This window comes from Panthera onca, chromosome D3 (assembly GCF_046562875.1).
Source record: "Panthera onca isolate mPanOnc1 chromosome D3, mPanOnc1 haplotype 2, whole genome shotgun sequence".
Taxonomy (NCBI): domain Eukaryota; kingdom Metazoa; phylum Chordata; class Mammalia; order Carnivora; family Felidae; genus Panthera; species Panthera onca.
The window spans coordinates 30,889,340-30,913,837 of record NC_138350.1 but is presented as its reverse complement, the minus strand read 5'-3'; the positions used below and the strand labels follow the sequence as shown (position 1 = coordinate 30,913,837).

Below are 24,498 nucleotides of genomic sequence, written 5' to 3'. Positions count from 1 at the left end.
GGATTAAGGTAGGCAAGACCAGTTCTGCTGTGGAGTGTTTCATCCCATCTTTGCTGAACACTGAGTCAACAGCCAGTAACGGTGAAGAAAAAACAAGCCTGTTGGGAGACCTACTTTCTATTTATTTCCTTAATCTGTTTGTTTGCACTGGATACTCTGTCTTGACTGTAGTTCTGTAATACTCAATATTTGTTCACATTTCACAGAATGCTTACATTTCATCCTCCATGCAGTTCACACCAGGAAGCCAGGTTTATTCCTTTCATATGGTAATTACAATGCCTTCTATTTGCAAAACATTTGTAACTTTTTAAAGCTTCTCATAGACAATATCTAATTTCAGGTTCCTTGGCTTTAAGGAACATAATTAATGAAATGTACATAGAAGTGTAATTAATGGATTCGTTCCTTACTCTTCTCTAATGTGGCCGTTAGCTGAATGTGGAATTCAGATTGGAGTTTATTTTAATGTGCAAAACGTAACGGGAAAGAGATGTCCTGTCGTTGTCCAAGCCACATAATGAGGTATTTCTGAAGTTGCTGGGACCAAGGCTTTTGCCCCTTGCTTCCTGGGCAGGCACTCAGTCGACATAATTTTAAGAGGTTGGGGTAAAGCACTCAAGATCCAATTCAAAAGTACAGCCGGACACCCATGCAATCCTTCCTCAGGTGGACTGTGCAGACCGGAGACCTCACTGAATTGAAGTGTATGGGCAGCCTGGGTGGATGTGGAAGCCTCCTCTCATTTCTTGTCCTTTGTTAAAGGGAGGCTTACCGGTGAGCTCCTTGTGGCACTTAAAAAGCTATAGAAGGTTCTGGCAAATCTAAGTGTCCAGCCATTGTTAACAGCAGAACAGGTGCACACCCTCTTGTGTGCTGTGGGTCCAGGGCACTTGGGATCTCTGTCCTCAGCCTGCGCTCCTTTTTTTTCAAGGTGGTTTTGGCTTCTGCCATGGTATCAGTTTGTTCAGCTGTGCAGGCAAGTCGCTGTCAGTTCTGTCTCTCTCCTTTTAGCAAAATAGTTTTCATTCCGAGTTGGGGCCCTTTGTCCGGGTTACATAAGACTGTTCTGTGGCCTCAGCCCTTGGCCAGCACCTGGCCACCTCCGCCCAGCTCTTGCCTCTCTCTACCTCTAGCGGCCCCTTTTCTCTGCTCAGCTATTTACTGTTGTGTGTGGCTCTGCTTCTTCCTCTGTGGTTGCCAAGTATTCTGATCCCCTTCTTGTATTCCAAGTGGAAGTCATTCACACCGCCGTTCACACTTGCTTTGCAGTTTTCTGCTCTCTCTCCTCCACAGACCTCAGAAGTGCTGTGTCTAACTCTCGCTCCCTGAGGCCGTGTGTGGAGACTGCCTACCTAGTCCAAGCACTCAAAGCCTGCTTCAGCAGTCCTAGGCCTGTAATAGAGACACAGGCTGGAGTGTCTGCTGGCTTTTCCCAGTTTGGACACCCCCTGACAGTGGTGTAGATATGGTTCAATGGTTTTGGTGGCAAATGAAGTGCTTTCTGGTCTCCTTGGGTATTTAGTTTGTGTGATCAATAAGGACTGAGGCTCAGTTGGTAGCTGCACATGGTGAGTTATGTGGACAGGTTGTAATGAAATAGCCCTACCTCTGCAGAAAATGGGTGCCCTGAAGGGTGGTACTGATGGGATATGCTCTTTCCGTTGCTTAGAAAGTGAACTTGTCTCTTATACCATTTGAATATATTCTCTGCTGTTGGAAAATAGAGTGGTTACGTGATTCATTGGCTTGTTCACTGATTGAGAGAGGATGGCAAGATGTCAGTGGGCTCTCCTGGCTTGCTCTCAGAGTTGACAGGGGTATGGCAGGCAGAACCCAGCAAAGAATAGAAGAGCTGCTCTTGCAAGCTGGCCGAAGAACCGAGTGCCCTCTTGTTTGATATACACCTTTCTGTCACTTATTTGCCACTGTCTCTGTTGCTGTTTTATTGACAGCCTTCTCCAAATGTGTCTGAGCGCCTGGTCACCCTACCTCTATGATGAGGCCTGCCAAGCAAAGCTGCTGAGGACGGTCGTTCTCAGAGGTGTTCATTGGTGTCTCTCCCTCAACTGTCAGTGGAGGTTTCCAAACCTAGAACCTTATACCCACATCTGGGAAGCTTAGAGGCAGAATTCTTTTGCCTGTATTGAAATTCATTATGCAGTTTGAACAACATGGGCTTGAACTGCACAGGTCCACTTACACGTGTTTATTTATTTATTTTTATAAATACCATACAGTACTATAAATTAAATATATTTTCTTTGTGATGTTCTTTTTTTTAAAAAAACATATTTGTTTATTTAAGTAATCTCTGCACCCAATGTGAGACTCAAACTCATGACCCCAAGACTGAGAGTCCCACGTTCTACTGACTGAGCCAGCCAGGCACCCCCTTGTGATTTTCTTTCTTTCTTTTTCTTTAAAGTTTATTTATTTATTTGGAGAGAGAGAGAGAGAGAAAGAGAGAGAGAGAGTGTGCGCGTGCATGCAAGGGAGGGGCAGAGAGAGAGAAAATCCCAAGCAGACTCTGCACTGTCAGCACAGAGCTTGATGAGGGGCTTGAACTCATGAACTGTGAGATCATGACCTGATCCAAAATCAAGAGTCAGATGCCAACTGACTGAGCCACCCAGGTGCCCCCCCATTGTGATTTTCTTAATAACATTTTCTTTTCTCTAGCTTAAGTTATTTTAGTAATACAGTGTATTGTACATATGACATACAGAATATGTGTTAATCAGTGGTTTATGTTGGTCAGGCTTCTGGTCACCAGTAGGCTTCTGGTGAACAGTAGTTAAGTTTTGAGGAGTCAACTTACAGGTGGATTTTTGACTGTGCAGGGTTAAGTACCCCTCCCCACTGCCTTGTTCAAGGGTCAACTATATATAGAGGATCTCACCCCTAAACTCTGAAGTGCAAACTCATATCTGTCAGATGTCTCTATTGTCCGATGGGCATCTCTAAAGCCCATGTCTAACAATGATGTCCTGATTTCCAGCACACCCATCCACCTTGTCCCTTTGGTTTCCCCCATCTGCCCTTCACTGTCCCATCTCAGTGACAGTATATTCCAGTCTGCCTAGTGATTCAGGTCACACATCTTGGAGTCCTCCTTGACTTTTTTTTTTTTTTCCATAGCTCACCTCAATCCATCAATAGATCGTGTTTGTTCTGTCTTCTAATTCTGCCTCAAACCTGCTCACTTGTCAGCAGCATGGCTGCTAGCAGCTCAGTGTGTCCCTTCCCCACTCAGGTGAGAGTCTCCTGACTGCAACCCCTCCAACTTTGGAGTCTAGTCTCAGCCCAGCAGACTGTGAGCCAGGGCCCAGCAGTTGAGTAGCTCCTCTGCTGGGGGCTCTGGGGTCTGGCAGCCTTCCCTCTGCGGTGCCTCCTCACAGGCCTTTGTGGTTGCTCTGCTGAAACTCCCCCTTGGTGGCCATACATCTGTCCCTCGCTTCATTCAGGCCTCAGTCTGGTGACCCTCGTCAGGAGGCTGTGCCTTACCTTGGGCCCTGCCCGGACGCTGTTCCAGTTTTCTCTGTTCACTGGTGCTGGTTGTTACCCCCCACACGGGAAAGTAAGTGCGGGAGGGTGGGTGTGTTGCCTTGCTCCTTGTTCTGGGAGGTGCCCAGCAGCAGCCCTGGGACTGCAGTGCATGACCGCAGGTGAACTCAGGCAGGGCACAGGCCAGCAGGGGGACACAGTGCCGCCGGGTGAGTTGTCCACTCCCTCCTGGGTGGGGCAACTTGTGGGTGCTGGGTGTCTCCCCTCGGTTACCATGGGTCAGGTCAGACCTCAGTGCAAACAGAAAGTTCTGCCAGAAGGGCTGAAGTACAGCTGCAGGAGTGAAAGGGGTGCACATGAGGCTGGTACATCCCAGGTGACATCATTGTGGTCACCCCTTCCACCCCTTGTCTCCTATGGTTTTCTACTCACCTGCATTAACACTTTGTTTTGCTATTTCTCCCTGAAGTCAACTACCTGCTGGAGGCAGGAGAAGCAATTGTTTTCTAGGCAGGCTCTTGCCTTCCTTCTCTCCTTCTCCATTTGACTTGCTAGCTGTATAAATTATGTATGAAGTAGATACTATTTATATGTTTCAAGACAATTGATAAACCTGTAAAAGATCATCAGATTTATTAATTTTAGTAAAATCATCGTAGGTACACATTTTCTCTTCAGACAATGTGTCTCTATTATAAGCTTGGTTCCCCTCAGCTTGGTTCCTTGGTTTTCTTCTGTTCTTGGGATCATGAAGAGTTCAAAATAGAGAAAATTGTGGTCTGTGAATCTTTTTTCCATCTTTTCACAGAAGACTAAGTGGTTGACAGGTACCTGGAAGTCTGACTCATCTTCCAGACATCTGACTGTGCTTTTATTCTGGTATTAGATATGTGTTCTTGAGTTTTATTTTCTTGCTTGGATTCAAAATCAACAAGGATGTGAAAACTAAGTACCTAGTGGAACAAGGCAAAAAACCCAAATAAGACAAATTCCCAATAGTGGTGAGTAGTATAGCATTTTATTTTTGTGTGATATATGGTCACATGCTAGCCTGGCCTGCAGATGAGAAGGGCAGCCATGGACAGGTCAGTCTTTCCTTTGCAGGTTCTCCCATCCCATCCAGACCACACATCTACAGTCCTGCCTGAGCAGTGATGGCACATGTCCGGCCCAAGGTTGGGTGGCTTTTCTTGAGGTCAAGCTTCAGTCTTACCTCCATCAGAAATCTGATTTGAATGACATAGGCACCTCCATCCAGAAAACCAACCAGAAGGAAATGTACCAGAACATTAAAAATAGATACCTTCCAGCATAGTGCTATGGATGATTTTAAAAATTCTGTCTTTTTACCTTTTCCATATTTCCTACAATGAGCATTTATATAACAAGAAAATTCCCAGTGAACTTGATTTACTCAGGGCGTGGAATAAAAAGTCAGTTTCTGAAAAATTGCGGAAAACAATTTGATGTGTGTCTTTTTAAGCATTTTGGAAGCACGGGTGGAGTTGCTATGGGGATGGTAAGGTTTACTCTCTACAGAGAGTGGTTCCATCTGGCACCACATGCTCCCTGAGCCAAGCTGGGCAGTCCTACGCACAGCAGAGTTTCTCATTAGATGTGGAAACAATTACACATAGAATCACGATTCCATCTTCTCTGCACCCCCCCCCCCCCCCCCCAATCACCATTTAGCTTTGATCTAATAGCAGGACACAATGCTAAACTGCTTTCCACAGCCTCTGACCTCTGTGCCTGTCGTCACCTCTGAGATGGGTGCATTGCTGACAGTCTGAAGGGGTTCTGTCTTTGCTGGTGGAGCAGGGATGTTTCCTGAACAGGGTATACAGCATCATACCTTTATCACAGTTGGAATTAATTTTCTTTTGCATAAATGCTGACATCTCTTTGAGAGGCATTGTTTTCATTTCCCTTTGCTGTGCCCCTTGAAACCATGGCCTCCTTTCCCTTCCTGCACTTGCTTAGAACCAATATGGTCGCATCTCAGTTAGAGATGAGGTTTTAACATTCTGCACTGGGTCATGGTGGGGACATGATGCATGCAAATAAAGTTCAGTTTTACATTTTATGGAGAATGAAACAAAGTGATTAAGAGAAGTAGTAGGTTTTCTCTTTGTCTTTGGGTCTTCAGTTATCACCGGAGGACTCATGGAGCTAACATAGTGGTGGAGACGCTGGCTTAGGGATGGTTGGCAGCCAGCGGTTGGAATTGGTGGTGTTCTCAGAACTCTGGTAGGGGCCCTGGACTAGATGTCTGGGGACCCCATGTTGTTGCTGCTCTTGGTCTCCTTATAGGGGTGTGCTCTTCGGCCAGTCTAAGTTTTGGTTCCTTCATCTGGAAAATGGCATTGGCGATGCTTATTTTCTCATAAGGTTATTATGATGATCAGATAAGACGGTGCAAGGGTCTGCTTTGAAAAGCAGAGAACTGAATTCTTCAAAGGTGCGTTGCCCCCACAGCCTGACCACTGGCTGAGTCACTGCATGTCCTGTTGTGTCCTGTCCACTTCCTTTGATGATATGATAGGACATGGCTCTATGATGCCATCATGGATGGCCTGTAAGCACCTCAGCTTCTAGCTTAGATGCTTGTGATGATGGACCTGTAGACAATGGCTGGCTAGTGTGCTATTTCATTCTTGCCTTGGAGACAAAGGTGATAATTTCACTCAGCCCCAGGACCAAATGGAACTAGGGTGGTTCTACTTAATGGAAAAAGCAGTTGGAAGACATTCAGGAAACATGGATTCTTGTTCCCAGTTCTGCCCCCAAGCAGCATTGTCTGTGAGCAACTCAGGATCTAGTCTTTCAGTGGTAGGATTGCTTGACTGCCTTGGGTCAGGTACTATGGACACTCAAGACCTATGGCCTCAGTGCCCCCATTGAGAACCCCCTTCATGTCAGCATGGCTGTCTAGCACTTCCTGTGCGTTAATTCATTTGACCCATTTAATTCATTTGTGGGGTTGGGTGGTATTCCAATCATACATGCTGTTAAGATCTTGTCTCCAAATGGTGGCTGGTATGGAGCCTGGTGGCTCTCTGGGCCCCTCGTGGCTCAAGAGTCCAAGGACTCTACTTCCTCAGGAGTCACAACTCTTGGGCTGATTGTGGAGGACATGGACAGTGGCATGGGGCTGTTCCCATTCTGTCCTTACCCATTGAACATGAGCTCTGAAAACCCACCTAAAACCCCAGGAACTACTGGCACACAGATACTTAAAATAACAACACCCAGAATATCTGCCTTTCTTGAGCTGTAGGGGTATTTGCCACCCAAGCACCAAACCAGATCTAGGATTTTTCTTTGTTAGTTTCCAGGGTAGGAACTGGAGGTGGAATTCTAAGGACTGGCCATGATTGATGGTAGAATGAGGTGGAAGCACCTTGTCTTTGCTCTCAAAAACACACTCCTGTCTGTCGTGTGCCCTTCAGGTGTCAACTCCTGTTGGAATTCCTTTGCTCACCTGGAAGGATATTGGAATTGCCTATGCTGTGCAATCTTTTATTATTTTTAAATGTTCTCAAAGCCCTTTGGATGGAACTGAAGCTTTCTTTATTTGGGTTGCTAATTTTCACACCAAAGGAAGACTTCTATATCTTACACTGTATGCTGAGTTTCTGTGATAAGTTGGATTATTTCAGAGAGTTCCTGGTTAGTTGAGGAAAGGAGGAGCAAGAGAGATGTGCCAATCAGGGAATTTACATACACAAAACCAAGAGGCAGCCTGGTGCAGGGTGGGGGATGTGGGCTGTGGAGTCCCACCAACGTGGGTTCCAATCTCTGCTGAAATATGTACCAGTCAATGGTGTGTTACTTTTGAGAATCCTGGAGAGACTAAACGAGATGCCTGGGGTGGGGCTTGCACACGGCAGGTGCTACGGAAGTGGTGGCTGCCTGTGTTTAGAGTGTGGAAATACACATTTAGAGAGCCTGGATTCAGGCTGCTTGCGAAGGCCAGTCTTGCCCACAACCCACTGGCCCCAGCCCCTTCTCCAGCAGATCCACATGAGTGGCAGTTTCTGCACAGAGTGTAGAAAGTTGCTGTTTGCTTGTAACCGTGGGTTTGATAGAGTATTTGTGTCCTCGGACCCAGCTTGCTGGTGGGGGTGCCTAGTGGAAGGGGAGAAGGTACTGGAAATGTTAATGCAGCTAATCCAATGAGATTAGCCTCCTGAGCTGAGGGATTTGAGGGAACAAAGGGTATTGAAGGGACCACTTAGAAGTTTAAACAGACTCCGTTCTCCCTTTTCACCTACGTCTTGTATAAGGATTTCAATAGCTCCTAAATGAGCTGGCCTGAATGGCAATAGCGCCCTTTTAAATTCTAATTAGCTGGTGAATTAACTAGTATGAATTTTGATTAGTTAGGATGAATTACAGGTATTAATGATTGTACAGTCTTAGAGCAAATGAAAGTAGCGGTTATCCAAAGGGGGGCTTTGGCCAGCCATCCGGCCGGAGGACTTTAAATAGTCTCAGAAAGGCTGTGCTCTCTCTCTTTTTTTTTTTTTTTTACACTGCATTCTTCACCCTTTAAAGCCCAGACTGGAGCAGCGTGGAGTGGGGACAAGATGCAGGTCCTCCCTCTCTCCTTGGTGGCCCTGGAAGGAGCGGAGCCCGCATCCATAGCTGGCGGGCCTCCAGACGCCCTTTGCAGTGTGCCCCGCCACGCGGCTGCACCAGCTTCTTTACTGGAAAGCCCGTGGCTGTAGCTGTTCCCTCCCAGGGCCGGCCTTGACCTGTTCTGGAGCAGCAGTGTTTATATTTGCTTCGGCTGGCGCTGCAAGCCCTCCTTGTGCCAGTGTGGGGTGGGGGGCTGCTCCTGTTTGGCCAAGGAAGGGAATTCGCAAGCGTATTGATCTTTCTTTGGCTTTGCTGTGTTTCAGACAGCCTTGCACATGGAGACTCATTGCTCAGTAGTTAAATAGGCGAGTGTTTAAAAATATCCAACTCAGACCCATTTCAGTGATGGAGACATGTCACATGCATGGTCAATGTGCTCTGGAAAGAGTCACGGGCTCATGTACAAAAGGCCTCGCGTACAAAAGGCATCGCATAGTCTAGATTGCTGAATGACCAGTTCCTGGTCGGCAGGTGCTGTGAGCTGGAGGTTGAGCACCCTCACCCCTGCCCTTCTCCAGGCTCGCACTCCCTGCCCTCTGTCCTTCCTCTGGGTCTTCTGACTGGGAGGCCTGGGAGGCGCTGCTTCACCTTCCCTCTTCCCCTGAGGCACTCTAAGGCCACGTCTGCACCCTGGGCTGGCAGTTCCCTTCCCTCCCCTGTGCTTCCTCAGACTTTGGTCATAGTTGTGTGCGCCTATGTTAGTGTGCATATGTGTTTATGCATGTGTATACATTGTGTGTGCGTGGATGTCCATGTGTGCTCACACCATTGTTTCCTAATATACTGTGCTCACGCCTGCCTTCCCCATGGACCATAAACTCTGAGTCTGTACTGTGTGCTCTTACATTTAAAGGCCCAGCATAGGGCCTAGTGCATGTAGGTCTTCAGTGATCAATGGGAGAATGCGTACATGAGACACTTGGGGCAGCTTTGGGGGCTGATGGCAGATTGTGGCCTACTCTCACACTTTTTGTCTAAGAGAGAATTGGCTTTTTTTAAAGCAGACTTGGTGCCCTACTCCTTTGTTTTGTGTCCTGTTGGGCACCTCATATGACACAGTGCTAGTTTATGAGGACCCAAAGACATGTGAAGTTCAACGCTGGACGTAGTGTGATTTCCCATCACTGTTGATTCACGAGTTCGGCCAGAATGTTCTTCAGCGGTGACCCACACACTCTTCAGCAATTCTTACATGCATCATCGCTATGAAAAGCAAAGTTTTGATACTTTGAGAATTGAGATGGTGGAGGTCCCACCTGAAAAGAGTGAGAAAAACCTTGGCTAAATCGATTTTACCATGGTTGGTCTTTGGACATATCTGAGGGACAAACATTTGTGCAGAGGGAGTAGCAGGTGAATTCAGGCCCAAGGTTTTCTTGCCAAAAAGCTGCTGTCTGTGGGCCTTGATGGTCAGCCAGCCTCACAGCTTCTTAACCCTCACTGACCAGCTGGCTGTTGCAGGCATGACACTCCAAACTTTGGTGTTTCCCCGCTGAAGTTGGTGCTGTGCAGTGCTCTTCTTCAAAAGCAAAATATCCATTACTCTCCCTCCGCCCCAGCCCTCCCCCCACCCCAGTTCATCTCATGATGAGGCCTTCTGGAGGTTGGTTTTTGGGACATTCCTAGGCACATCCTACATCATAACCACTCCTGCTGGAGGCCAAGGTTGTAAAGATGACTACCCCACTGTCTGCTGTATCTCCATATTTTACTGTAATAAATAAATGACTGAGAGACTCTCATGTACCACAGAGTAGGCTAGATTTCCAGAGAATGGATGAATTACATCCATAACTTCTGCCACCTGCATGAGACAGGATGACCTTGTTAGGCTGTCTGGAATGGTTTGTGTTTCCTATGCTGGCCACCCTCTGCTGTGGGAAGAAGGCTCAGGCCCCAGAGTCTAGTTTTGTCATGATTGAGAGTAACTCAGACTGAGGTCTCCATCAGAGAATAGATCCTGTAGGAGGGTTTGGTATGTGTTCCTCTGCCTGTATTGCTTACATTCTGTTTATTTCTTTCTGCATGCTCAGCTTTCTTCCAGAACTGATTTAAAGACAGCTTATAAAATACATATAATGTTAAAATAATAATAAAAGATTGAGGGTTTTAGGAAAAAGAAAATGCATGTTTAACAGTTTTATTAAACAAAGAAGTGCTTCAGACATGTTGACTTACTAGAATCCTTTATTTAAAAGTGTCCAGGAAATTCCATCAAAATAATTTTGTTTAGAATTCTGGTATTTCAAGTTGTACCAAAGAGAAGGAAATTTCAAGTGGCCCCAATACCAGTTCACATTTCTTTTACAGATAAGGGGTTAAGGTTTTTAGGACTCGCTCTCTAAAAAGGCTGTTTAATTCCTACTGGTGTTTTGGTTTCAGGCCTGGAGCTGTGTTTGGGTGATTAGTGACATCTAATTACGTATGGGAGGGCAGGCAAAAGCTTTATAGCCTTGAATCAGATATAGAGAACTACCTTCAAGCACTTACTAATGGTTTTTGTCAAGAAATGGATTTTTCAGAACAATAATACAGAGATTGATAATATTTTATGTTGTAAGATATGGTAATCATGGAATATTATGCAGTCTTTGAAGTATGTAGAATAAGAAATAAGAATTAAGTGCTAAAGGTGTATTGTTTTATTCACTCTACTAAAAGTAATTTCCAAGTAGTTTATTTTAATATCATCTAACAGTTTTGTGTGCCCTTGCTCTCAGCTCTGACCCCACTTGTCCCAACTTAATTTCAGCTGTTAAACACTTAGAACCCCCGTTAGGTCCAAATTAGCACTGTCATCTGACTTATCTGGAGCAGCAGTGCTGGCTGCTGGTTTGCCTGCTCTCCATTTTGCTGGGAGCATCTAGTCTGCTTGTCTGTAGAGGCTCAGCAATCCTGGTACTTGCTCCGCCTTTGTGCCTTTGTTCCCGTATTCCTCAGTTCTGCATCCCCTATTTGAGTGTCTCTGAGCTCTTTTATGCTGGAAACACTTGGAGCCTTTGTGTCTGATCCCAGCTGATCTTAATTTCCCAACCAGGACTTGATTTCTTTGAGAGCCACCTTGCCCTGGGCCAGTCTGCTGGAACTGTGCCTCGCCCCTGCCACTTCCGGCTCTTAACCTTGGGCATGTTATGAACTTAAGTGAGTGAGCATAACACCTCTCATACTGTGAGGAAGAAAAGTGAGACAAAATATGGGGACAGCACTCAAACTTTACATCAGCACCCCGTCCCTCCATCCGCCTAACTCCACTTACCTATCATTTAGTAAACTTAATTGCCAAACATAAATTAAATTAATATTATAGTAAGGGCTCCCAATTTTCTCTATTACCTACCTGTGCCTCTCTTTTTGCTATTAACCTTTGAAATCTTTACAAATTATTTATTGATCTATATCGAGTGTATTGTGGTTAATATAATCATTTAAATCTACGCTTGCAAATGTTGCCATCAAAAGTTTATTTTTATTTTTTAATTTTTTAATTTTATTTATTTATTTATTTATTTATTTATTTATTTTTAAATATATGAAATTTACTGCCAACTTACTGTTGGTTTCCATACAACACCCAGTGCTCATCCCAACAGGTGTCCTCCTCAATACCCATCACCCATCCTCCCCTCCCTCCCACCCCCCATCAGCCCTCAGTTTGTTCTCAGTTTTTAAGAGTCTCTTATGCTTTGGCTCTCTCCTACTCTAACCTCTTTTTTTTTTTTTCCTTCCCCTCCCGCATGGGCTCCTGTTAAGTTTCTCAGGATCCACATAAGAGTGAAAACATATGGTATCTGTCTTTCTCTGTATGGCTTATTTCACTTAGCATCACACTCTCCAGTTCCATCCACGTTGCTACAAAGGGCCAGATTTCATTCTTTCTCATTGCCACATAGTACTCCATTGTGTATATCAACCACAATTTCTTTATCCATTCATCAGTTGATGGACATTTAGGCTCTTTCCATAATTTGGCTATTGTTGAGAGTGCTGCTATAAACATTGGGGTACAAGTGCCCCTATGCATCAGTACTCCTGTATCCCTTGGGTAAATTCCTAGCAGTGCTATTGCTGGGTCATAGGGTAGGTCTATTTTTAATTTTTTGAGGAACCTCCACACTGTTTTCCAGAGTGGCTGCACCAGTTTGCATTCCCATCAACAGTGCAAGAGGGTTCCTGTTTCTCCACATCCTCTCCAGCATCTATAGTCTCCTGATTTGTTCATTCTGGCCACTCGGACTGGCGTGAGGTGATATCTGAGTGTGGTTTTGATTTGTATTTCCCTGGCCATCAAAAGTTTAGATCCCTCTTCCTACCTTCCCCTGAAAGACACACATACATAGACTGATGTACACTCATATATGTTCAGATACACACAAAGGTACAGGCACATATATAGACATACATACAGTCTTCTGTACTTTCAGACACACACAAACTCGCTGATACACATTCAGACACATGCATGCATATGCACACACACTGCACACAACTTACATTTGACTGTTCCTGTGTGCAGTTTGAGCTTCTAGCAGAGCTTATGGATTGACCCTGTGGTTGAGATTTTCTGTGTTTAGGGATAGGTGGGAATACTCATTTTAAAATTAAATTTAATAAATATTTAGAAAGCATGTATTATATGCCTCATTAGCAATTTTGTTAGATGCTCTGGAAGAAACAAAAGCACATGTATTATCTGTGTCCCATGGACACAGAGTTTTTGGGGTTGTTACTTTTTTAATCTTCACTTATTTTTGAGAGAGAGAGAGAGAATGAGAGAGAGAGAAAGAGAGAGAGGACAGAGAGAGAGGGAGATACACAATCCGAGGCAGGCTCCAGGCTCTGAGGTGTCAGCGCAGAGCCCAATGCAGGGCTCGAACTCACGAACTGTGAGATCATGACCTGAGCCGAGTCAGATGTTTAACCCACCCAGATGCCTCACAGTGGGGTCATTACTTTTTATGCACATGAGATGCTTGGCGAATATTATCATTTGTCTCATTTCGCTGGACCTGCACACACTCCATTTAGTGGAGGTGATGGGTTCCCGAAAGTCGAGCTGTGCCATAGTCAGTGCCATAAGGGGAAATGTCAAAAAATGCTTTCAAGGGTTGAGCGGTTTGCATGAAGTGTATACACAGGAATAACCCTGACTTTTAGGGACCACGTGTCCCTGGATTTGGAAGAACACCATGTGTGTCACCCAGCAGGTTCTGAACCTTGTGGAGGGCTGACTATGGGAGGCATGCTTAATTCCACCCTGGCCCCACTGTTAGTGAGTTCTCATTTAGTACCAGAGATAGTGGGGCAGGTGAGACAGGCAAGTGAGGGGAGACTTTTTTATTCATGCATTGGGTTTAAGCAATATCAGTTTGGGGAGCTGCCTAAAGTTTTTGCTGAGTTTATTCTAGCAGGAAATGCTACTACTCCTAATTAATATTCACATAAGCCTTTGCCAAATGCTTACTGTACAGATATTATTGTCATCCTCACTTTCCAAATGTGGAAACTGAGAGGTTGAGTGATGTGCCCAAGTTAATCTGGGTAGGAAGGTGTGGGCTGTGTCCCTTAAACCCACATCTTGGGCCCTGGCTCTCTACTTGTTCCTAAGGACCATGGATAGCAGAGTTTTTCCATGTGGGATGAAAGCAAGCAGCATGATTGTTTCTGCTTCAAGAGGAGCAAGAGAAGTGATATGGTCTCCCAGATCACCTGCACAGACTGCAGCTCCTGGCTCTCAAATGTGAGCATGAGTCTGCTCTTTCCCTCTCTTCTCCTGGGCTTCCACATTTACTTGTCTGCAGCGCAGTAGGATTACTAAGGGAACCAGGCTTGCAGAGGGCGGAGGGTGTGTCTATCATGTAGTGGGGTTCAGGGGCTCAGAACACTGTAGCTGCCATTACTCTTTTCTGCAGAGTGGGTCTCTGCTTGGAATTACAAGGCAGGCACTGACAGATGTATAAGTAGATGCTCAAGAGCAAATTAAAAATGCATTGTTAAAAATGGATTCAATGTGTGAACAAAGATTGGCATGAAGGTTGGGTCCCTGTATTTTTAGAGGCTAATTAAAGTGCATGAACAATGATAAATTCAGATAACCCATATCGTGTAAAATCACCATAAAGCATTCACTAAAGAGCTAATTGCATAGGATGCTGTGCTGGCAGGCTGAGAGGTCCAAGTGCTCTGCGGCCTGCACTGCCATCAAGTTCTGTCTGCTTTGTCTGTATAGAGATCAAACTGTGCCTATCGGTCCTGGCCCTGAGGACCTCAGCTGTCTGGCACCTGGTGATGTGCATTCACTATGTTTCTGCAGCCCTGAGTTTGGGACACGTGTGGAATTTTCCCGGGCCACTTGTCTAAATCACTCACAGAAATCTGTGGTCAGGTTTCTGTAAAGTGCTTCATTGGTGATGGGGAGAGGAGGAGAGAGATTTATTATTGATGCATGTTCACACACCAAGGCTATGTGCAGTTTGCTTCCCTTTGTGTGGCCCCTGCCATAATGTAAAATGTAGATACTGCAGCCCCCTCCCCCACCCCCCGGGTGCCTGGACTGCAGTTTATTGGCTTGAGTGGGCAGGGTTCTGCATGATCCACGGTGATAGAATTCCCCATGTTTATCTGTCTTGGAAAAGTGGCCTCCAGAGATGAACTGTAGAGTGAGCTGTGTCAGAGCCTGTCTGCTGCCATTGCAACATTTACCTGGTTTACTTGGAGGACTTGGTGGTCTGTACTCCTGATGTTCTGTTAGTCACATGTAGAAATAAGAGAACATGTGCACTTAGTAATCTCAGGGTTAAATAGTCTTGCAGGTAGATCACAAGATCTATAACTCAAGATTTTAAAAAATTAGGTTGATTTTGTTCCCAAAAGTCTGTGATACCTTTTTATCTACAAGCACTTTAAAAAATGTTTCCTAATTTTTATAAGCAAATGTATATTTATCCTACACAGATACAGTAATGGCATGCTAAGGACAAAAAGACCAGTGTAAACTCAAGACCTTTAAACATCATAATTTGGAACACATCCGTTCTCACCAGGCAGTCTGTTAAATTCCAACCTGGCTAGCTTTTAAATGCCAGGAAGTAGTTGGTATTATGGGTTACATTTTCAGGGTGGCTGCAGGATTTTAACATGCATATCCCTCCCCTTTCTATCACTAAGCCATTGCTTTTTTTTTTTTTTTTTAACTTTCCATCAATTACTTTGCAATAATTGTTGATTTATGGAAGAGTTGCAAAGAAGGTGCAGAGAGTTCCTATATACTCTTCACCTAGCTTCCCCTAATATTTACATTTTGCATAACCACTGCATACTTATCACATTAACATTGTGATAATTTGATCATGTATCAAATTAACATTGGTACAGAACTGCTAACTAATACCACAGACTTGATATGGATTTCACTAGCTTTTCTACTAAAGTCCTTTTTCTGTTCTTGGATCCAATCCAATATGCCACATTACATTTAGCCACTGCTCTTTTTTATTCTTTAAACAATTTTTATTTTTAACTTTTTATTATGATAAAATTTCAAACTCTCTAAAAGTAGAGAACAAGAAAGTGTGTCTGAGTTGGTCATTACCCATTCTCAGCCATGATCAGCATATGGCTAATCACACTCTGTCACCACCAAATCTTATTTCCTGTTAAGTAAGTTGGCCTTAAATGGGTTATTGTGATCCCTGGCAGTGCCCTTCCCACGTGTGTACCCATGACCTGTAGAGTCTTGCCTGGCATGGTCATGTGGTCTCTTCTTAATGTTCTAGAATTGCTACTGCATGCACCTTTAAATGCAGACTTGGCTTGATCTTTTTCCTGCTTTTTCCCACAATTTCCAAGAAGAATGCTTCACATGCAAGGAACATGGGGAAAGAATTGTTGGAAAAGTCTCTCTGGAGCCTTTATTTGTCACTTCCAGTTTGTGCTTGTTATTCGTTGTGACCCAGCATGACCTCAAGAAAAGGTCCATTTTTCTTGAGATGTGTGACTAAGAGCCAGGCTAAAGGGCAAGCTCTCACAGGAGAACAATGGCCTTACTTCCATATTACACCTTCCCCAGATGCCCTGGATCCTTACGTCACCCTCTTGGATGCTGATGGGTTGAAGGGTTACATGCTGCAGATGTACTCCTCCTTTCTGCTGGCAGAGCTGTCTTTCTTGTGCTTTCCCCCAGTTATTGGCTGGTCCTGGGCACAGTCATTATCCTCATTAGGTGTTATCTGGTAATTGTTTGTTGAATGAATGAGTGACCACCAGATTACTAATAAATAGGTTTATGGGTTTCACTGCTAAACTACTTCACACCAAGGTGTTAATAGCTGTTAGTGTTTTCAGAATTGACCCTTTGGGATTATTTACATTTTAAGGAGATGATGTCTTGAGGAACAATTGCTTAATCCAAATGTGGCATTCCTGAACTTTGGCCTTCAATGGAGGAGGCTAGGATGCCTTTCTTAACTGGTCTTTAAAACAAGTGTATGGCTTCTATGAAAACTCAACTCTGGTGACTAACTGATGCAAATTGAAAAGAATGTTATGTTTGTGGTTGCATAGAAACAATTATTCCAAGGGAACTTGGGTCTTCCAGTGAGAGACAGTATGTTTTGGAAGTCTCCTCGTATTGGAGACTGTAAATGAAGTTTTAATGAAAGGTGGACATTATTGCTGAAGCTCAAATGCAAATATACGTTCATTCCTTCAACAGTTGTTTACTGTGTGCGTTCTGCCCCATGCAGCCAGATACTGGCGACCCAAGGGGGCCACAGCCCCGATCTGACCTGGTGACTGACCTCAGGTTGTCTTTGATGCACATGAGGCATACTTCCAGTAGTCATTGCTAAGATTATTACAGTTATGAATAGAAAACCAAGACCGATGACGGGGTTGTCACTGTAGTTACTCGATTGGGAGTTGGTGGGTGTCCCGGGCAGTGTTAAGCACTGAGACTGCTGTAGATGTGGGTGACAGGGTCCAGCTTCTATACTTAGTCATCTCAAGAATTAGGAATTCATTACACGTAGAGAGTGAAGCATTTTTCATGTACCTGTGACATAAAACTGTGATATTGTGTCTGTGGTGTCACAGTGTCCTCACGTGAATTAGTCCACACTTACCAGAGTGCCATCTCAGAGATGACGTGTGTGGCAGATATCTGAATATATGTGTAAAGGCTGTTGAAAAATGTGTAGAAGCCAGTGTGAGAAACTAGATGCCACTGGCTGATATTACAAGTAAGGCTTACATGAAACATTTAGAAGCAGCCTCGTTTGCCCTTTCCTTTCACATCCACAGTCATGTCTACAGAGGAATATTGGAACCTGGGCCCTGTTCTAGTTTAGTATCCGTATAGCCTTGTTAGGTTTATCTTCTATTTTGTATCTGGGTGTTCTGCTTGTTTTCCAAACCACTGCCTGCACCACAGGGCCTCAGAGAACAGATGGCACGAGACAAACATGTGCTCATGTAGAAATTGGGGCAGCCAGAGGGTCCAGGGTCCATGCCTGCCTACTCCTGGCACACCACCACTCCCACCCCCACTCCCAAGTCTGAGTGATTTCTGGCTGGCCTGGCTCCTGATACAGGATCAGACTGCTGGCTGTCCCAGGGGAGGCCTGAGTGGCCAGTGTTGGTTGCCTTCAGTCTTGATGCATTGTCAGTGCAGAGAGGCGCCACAGGAGAAAAGTGGAGGGAGCTGCTGAGGACATGGGAAATGCGCAGCAGGAGACAGAGCCTCTAGGTGACCAGAGACAGTTGTGAGTGGGGCCCGATGCTTTTTTGTATGCTGCCGTTCTTAGCATGAATATGCTGAGGCAGTTTACTGAAGTGTGTTATTTGTTCCGTTTTTTTTTTTTTTTTTAGAGAGATGTGAGAATCCAGGAAGAGTAATATTTTGAAAATCCTTTTTTTCTTCTCTTCTCCCCCTGCTATTTGATGACATTTCTAAGCCTGCAGGTAAACTAGCGTTAGATTGGCTAATAAGTCTTTCTAATGACTGATTTAATACCAGCAGGCAAGGTTCCTTTTGGGATTGATTATGGCACATGATGCTAATGGGGGTTAATTTGTAAAGGGAGGTACAGTGTGTGTTACCTTGTGAATTGTGCACATAAGAGAGGGAAAGAAAGAATGAAGGAAGGAATGTATTCAATGGAGACAGAAAAAGCTGGAATTCGGAATAGTCTTTTTTAAGTTCTAATGATCAGGGTCTATGATATTTCATTTCTTCTCTGTGAAAATGGACACAGGCTCTCTTGATTGAGCACAGAGCATGTGACCCTTTACACTCAGGTGTCGCTGATCGTGAGACCTTTGCGTGAATTTCTGACAACTTTTTCACGGACTCAGCGAGTTCAGCCTGATCTCACAGATCTGCTGGTAAAGTGGGAAGAATGCAGGGATCAAGCAGTCTTGTGGATAGATGTAGACTTGCCTCTGGGAGAGCTAACGAGGGCAAACATAAACACGAGAGAGAAAGAGAGAGAGAGGTTCCCTGGTTTCCAGGGGTGGATGAGGATTTCTGGAGGTGAGAGAAGAGCCAGCCCAGAACATGTGCTTACACCAGAGGCCGGGGAACAGACTCAGCAACTGGGAATGGAAAGTAGCATGGACAGGGAGTGAGTTAGGCCAGGATAGGGGTTCCCACAGGAGGCCTGAGGGTTTCCTCTACTGAGACTGTGGGATGTTGTAGGCTTTGGGAAGTCAGTGGAGTGCTTGAAGCTGAAGGATGACAGGCTCTAGGTAAACAGGTTGCAGTGTGGAGAGTGGACAGGGGTATGGAGGGTCTCCCCTTGCACTGTCTGGGAAGACTGGGTGCAGACAGAGCAAGGGCTGCTTTGAGGCCGCTCAGCTGATCTGGAGGTATAGCTGGGCCTAAAAATATAAATAAAGTGCTTGCCCTTACACATACATCCAATATTGTATTCCTGTAAAACTCCGCTGTTTACAAAAGTGGGGTTCTGAGTATAGGGGTCCGGGAAGGCTTTAGCAGTTAGGTGACATTTGAGGAGGGACCCAAGGGAGTGGCCCATGTGGGTATTTAGAATGATTTCCAGGCAGAGAGAACTCTGTACAAAGGCCTTGAGCAAGGCCTCAATGTAACTGAAGAGGAGCAAGGGGGGCAGGGGGGAGAGTGAGAGGAGGGAGGCCAGATGTGCATGTGTGTGCATGGTCCTGGAGGGCCCTGGAGGGTTATGGTGAAAGGGTGCCATTCCAGGCGTGGAGCAGAGTAGTTTCTTGGCTTAGGTTCATGAGGATCTCTTCAGAGTGAAGTGGGTGATGGAACAGGAGGCTGTTGCAGTATCAGGTCTCTGGAGATGATGGTTTCCCAGGCCAGGGTGGTCCAGGTGAGAGGATGAATCAGGACTTGGAAGGGTGGAGTTTTGAGGATTTGCTGAGGGCTGAGAAAGACAAGCGTTCATTAGAGCTTTTGGTTGAGCAACTGGAGTTGTATTTTATCAGAACGGGGAAGATTAGGGAAGGAGGAGCTACTTTGTTGTTTTTTATAAGAAGACAATTTTTTTTTATAATGAAAAGTGATAATAATTACTAGTAGTGGTATTTTGACTTTTATTGCTATGGTTTGTTTTCTTTTTGTTTCTGCTTAATCTTTGTTCTCAACAACCTTTTATTTATTTTTATTTTTTAAACTATTTTATTTTTTTTACAGAGAGTGTGTGCGTGTGCACATGAGTGGAGGAGGGGCAGAGAGAGGGAGAGAGAAAATCTTTAAAAAAATTTTTTTTTGAATCTTCATTTATTTTTGAGAAAGAGAGAGATATAGAGCGTGAGCAGGAGAGGAACAGAGAGAGAGAGAAGGAGACACAGAATCCCAAGCAGGCTTCAGGCTCCGAGCTGTCAGCACAGAGCCCAGTGTGGGGCTTGAACCCACGAACTGCGAGATCATGACCTGAGCTGGATGCTCAACCGACTGAGCCACCCAGGGGCCCCAGAGAGAAAAAATCTTATGCCCAGATATGTGCTCGATGTCACAACCCTGAGATCATGACTTGAGCCAAAATCACGAGTCAGATGCTGAATTGACTGAGCCACCCAGGTGTTCTTCAATAACCTTTTAGAAAACAGTGTGCTGCTTATTTAGGACATTATGAGTGTTAATCGTTGTCCAGAAATCAAATGGAATTTCTTTGCAAGATTCAATTTAAGGCACTTGGATTCCTCAGGGAAGGGGTGCTGTACACACACAAGGTTTTAATGCTCTATCAATAATCAGAACAGTGATTGTATATGCTGACAGGACTGAGATCCATGAACTGCCCTGAATCAGTTGGTGGGAACTTTGGGTGAATATAAATCAGTTTGCTTCCTTTAAAAACATCCTCCTGTATCTGAGATAGGTCCTAGCTATGTTGGGAGTAGATATCACTCATCTTTTAAGTTAGAGTCACTTTCCTGGCCCTGTTATCTGAGTTACCTCCTGTGATCTTGGTTAGAAATGCAGGCTCTCAGCCCCACCCCTGACCTGCAAATCAGAACCCACCTTTTTACAAGGTCTCTGGGGGGATTCGGGCACCTTACAGTTTGAGAAGCACTGAGTGAGAACAATTGTATGTGTTTCTGAATCCTCCTGGCTTTCGGGGTCAGCATTTCATCCGGTCTGCTGGGTTTCAATCCAGAGCTGGTATGAACAGGGTCGAGTTACAGAACACCCCCAACAGCATTTCCAGCAGTCTGGCGCCCTGTGGATGCTTTCTTAGACTTTTGCAAATGAGCCCCCTGGTAAGCTGGTGTGCGTTCTAGCATGCAATAGAGAGCCTTCTCTTTTCTAGGGAGAGGGTCAAAGTTGGTGGGGTTGAGTGAGTGGAAGGGGGAAGTCCAGGTGTCTGGGCATCCAGTGCTGCAGGTGCACTTGGTGGGGTGAAAGGAAATTCATATTGCTGAAATGAAATAGCTGTTTGCTGCACTTATTTGGAAAACATTGCCCATAGATCTCAGAACTGTTTGTTGCATTTTCCTTAAACATTTCTCTTGTCAGAATGATGAGAAAATTGCCTGTGTGGGAACTCTGAGAAGTGCAAATTTGTTAATACATCCTTTGACAATGGTTTGTATTCAGAGCTGTTTATGAGCTGTCACAAATAATTTCCAGTTAAAAATGTGCTGCCTCGAAATCAAGTAGCGGTGGAAGAGTCTGGGAGGATATATGCACGGCCTCATGGCCCCAGCTCAAGAAGGGCCCAAGCATGTATACTGTGAGTCTGGTTTTTAAATTGGTGAATTGGATTGTAGAGAGTGAAAATGGCCTGGTTCCTGTGGAAAAGCTGTATTTTGAAAATTGTCTCTGTTTTAATGATCTTCAGAAGCCTAATATTAAGGCATGAGTTTGAGATATAGCCATTGTCTCAATGGGGAGGATACAGAGGTATCCAGTGCCTCAGCTTTTGTTCCTGTATGATAGTGTTTGTCAGACTCAGGGGTGGTGCTGTGCTCCGTGTTCTCATCACTGTTAGGATATGGCATGCAGATGCTTTCCCCCGATTACGGTGCATTTGTCCTGACCTATCTGTCCTACCCCATCCACCTTGTGCTCATGGCAGACATTTGCAAGATGGTTGTCTGGGGTTCAGAGTGTAGCCTGTGGGCTCAAATTGTGAGAAACTAAATGATCTGGTGGGGTATTTTATTGTGGGTCTGGATGCTTTACAGCAGTTGTTCTCAACTGGAGGCAATTTTGTCCAGGGGACATTTGAAACTGTCTGGATACATTTGGTCATCATAACTGGGAGGCAGGAGGTGCTACTGGCATCCAGTGTGTAGAGACAAGAGATCCTGGAAATGTCCTACAATGCACCCAACAGCTCCCCCAACAAAGAATCATCCAGCCCCAGTTGTCAATGGTGCTGAGGTCGAGAAACCCTGCTTTAGAGCGAGTGTTAGTTTTGACAGGTAGAAAATGGTGGGTAAAGATTAGAACATATCTGTTGGCCAGATAGTGGTTGAAAAGATGTCAGATGTCTTATGTCAGCTTCTAATCCTTTTTCATTTGTTTACTTAATATTCAGAAAAGAAATTTCATTGTCATTGTCCCAAATCTATTTTTTCTAACAAGGACAGATAGTTGCAAAATGCTGAGGTCTAGATGGCAGACCCCTTTATCAGAAGTGGCCCTACTTCTCTTCTGTGCTTCCAGAACATTTTGCTTGACAATGAAGAGGCACGTCTCTAAAGACATAGGAAGGGTTTTCTTTTTTAAACTCTGTTTTAATCAGTGAATTCTATGAAATTCTTTCTTGTTAGCATTAAAATGGAATCTGCTAGTAAGACAGCCATTGGGACAATAGTGAAAACACTAGAAATGTGATACATTTTCTTGAAGACTTTATGGTCACTGAATTTGGATATGTACTTAACATTTTGCTTTCATGACTTCACAATTCAAGACTCTTTAAACAAGTGTGTACAGATGACTAGAGGAAAGTCCAGGGGATGGAATAACCTGTCACCTGTGCACTGAAGGTCTAGTCTCTTTTCATAATTGCCCTTCCTTCTTTTACCAGGTCCCTTAAAAGCTTTTGTGATCTGATTACATCTTATAGAAATTTGCAATTAATAAATATGTTGTTTATTAATTCAGTATTCAGGCCAATAGTATTTCTTTCTAGCTTGTTACTAAGGCTGTGGTTCAGTCTCTCATGGTACAGATTTCCTCTTTCCCTGGCTAGATTACCAGTAATGGTCAAGCGAGGCAGAGAAAGGTTTACGCCCTAACAAGTGGACTTTTAACCTCTTTAAAACGAAGTCTTCCCTGAAAATGCTCTCTACTGGGGACTCATAATTTTAATCCAGAATTGACTGGGCTGCTGCCATACATAACTGGATCCAATGCCATGGCACACCAGTGAGTCCTGGGGCAGGTTATAGCTTATCATCTTATGCTCATATCAGGATGACAGCATATTCCTGAAACAAACTCTGTTGTTAGAGACTGCTGTTTTCTTGTAGCACTTATGCAACTTCACGTGTTTGAAATGAAAGGTTAATTTGCATAGTTTGTGGCTACCTCCTAATTTCTAACTGACTTTTGGGTAGAGTGAGTTTTAAATGCTAAAACATCCCACAGTCGTGGCTCTTGGAGAGGTACTAAAATACTAAATAAACGACAAGCCTAGAATGTTCTGTTATATAGATTGTTAGATGATTTTGATTCATTTTTTTCCAATTGTTTCTTTAGCTTGTTTTCTGAGTTTATCTGACTTTTTGTATTTCTATCATCTATCCCTATATATTTCTATCATCTTTATCAACTGTATCTGTCCACCTACCTGCCTTGTCTATCATATTATTTATCTTTATTATCTGTCTATCCATCCATTTGTCTGTATATCTGTCTGCCTATCTATCATCTACATCTATTTCTACCTATCATCCCTATATATCAACCATCAATCTATCATCTATATTATTTATCTATCATATCTATCTATCTATCTATCTATCTATCTATCTATCTATGTATCCATGCATGCATGCATGCATCCATCCATCCATCCATCCTGCTAACAAAATTCAAGGAGCATGCATTCTACCTTCCTCTTAAAGAGAAAAGGCTATACTTTATTTTCAAATAATTTCCTAAGAGCACATACTGCCTTTTATCGAAGGTCATTGCTTTGACCTACTGATTTTCATGTACAAGCTCTTGTGCTGCGGCTTTAGAAATACACACTTTGCTGCCTTGAGCTTCTTTCTGGCCAAGACTGCAAACATTCTCTCATAACAGATAGCTCCCTTGACATAGAACCTTCTCTGGCTTTCCAGCAACCCTTTTGGGAGTTCTGAAGCCTTTCTTTGCCTTAGGAACCTAACTGGAGAAGATTGTCTTTTATATAGTGTCATGAACAATTAAAATGTAAGAGGGCATTTTGCAAATCTTTCTCTAATCTGTTTTGACAATAGCTGAGTAGTATTGGTTTTACATGAACTTGGCCAAATTTGTTAATGTTTGGTGTGTGAATGGGGGCATAATACAATTAGTGGGGAATGGTGAGATTCTAAAGTATAGCATTTCTGTGACTCAACCACTTATTTCCTTTTTCATATTGTGTTATTTGTTGTTGCTATTCTTTCTCCCACTATTTCCTTGCCTCCTTGCAGATGTCTTTTTTTTCTAGGACTTTTTTCTAGGACTTGTCTTTTTTGACTTTCTGTCTCATAGACATTATAGTCACCTACACCCATCCAACTTTGAATTCCCTCTGCTATGTTGCTTGATTAAAGGAGCCATCCTTGGTTTGAACCTTTCTGGGGACAGGAAGTTCATCACCACTGAATGCAGCCCATTTTGAGGATGGTACAGCAGCTGGAACACTGCTAGACTGGATTGAA

General features: G+C 44.1%; 1 protein-coding gene across 20 annotated transcripts in view; it reads left to right on the top strand.

Annotated features, from left to right (window-relative positions):
* LDLRAD4 (low density lipoprotein receptor class A domain containing 4) overlaps positions 1–24,498 on the top strand; it is a 443,967-nt gene that overhangs the window by 13,372 nt on the left and 406,097 nt on the right. The window contains exon 1 of one of the 20 annotated variants that reach the window (XM_060613150.3): positions 17,872–17,893. The exons of the other annotated variants lie outside the window; for them this stretch is intronic. The gene's annotated coding sequence lies outside the window, so the exon portion shown is untranslated. Of the gene's footprint in view, positions 1–17,871; positions 17,894–24,498 lie in introns of those variants that run through there. 20 annotated transcript variants of the gene reach the window in all.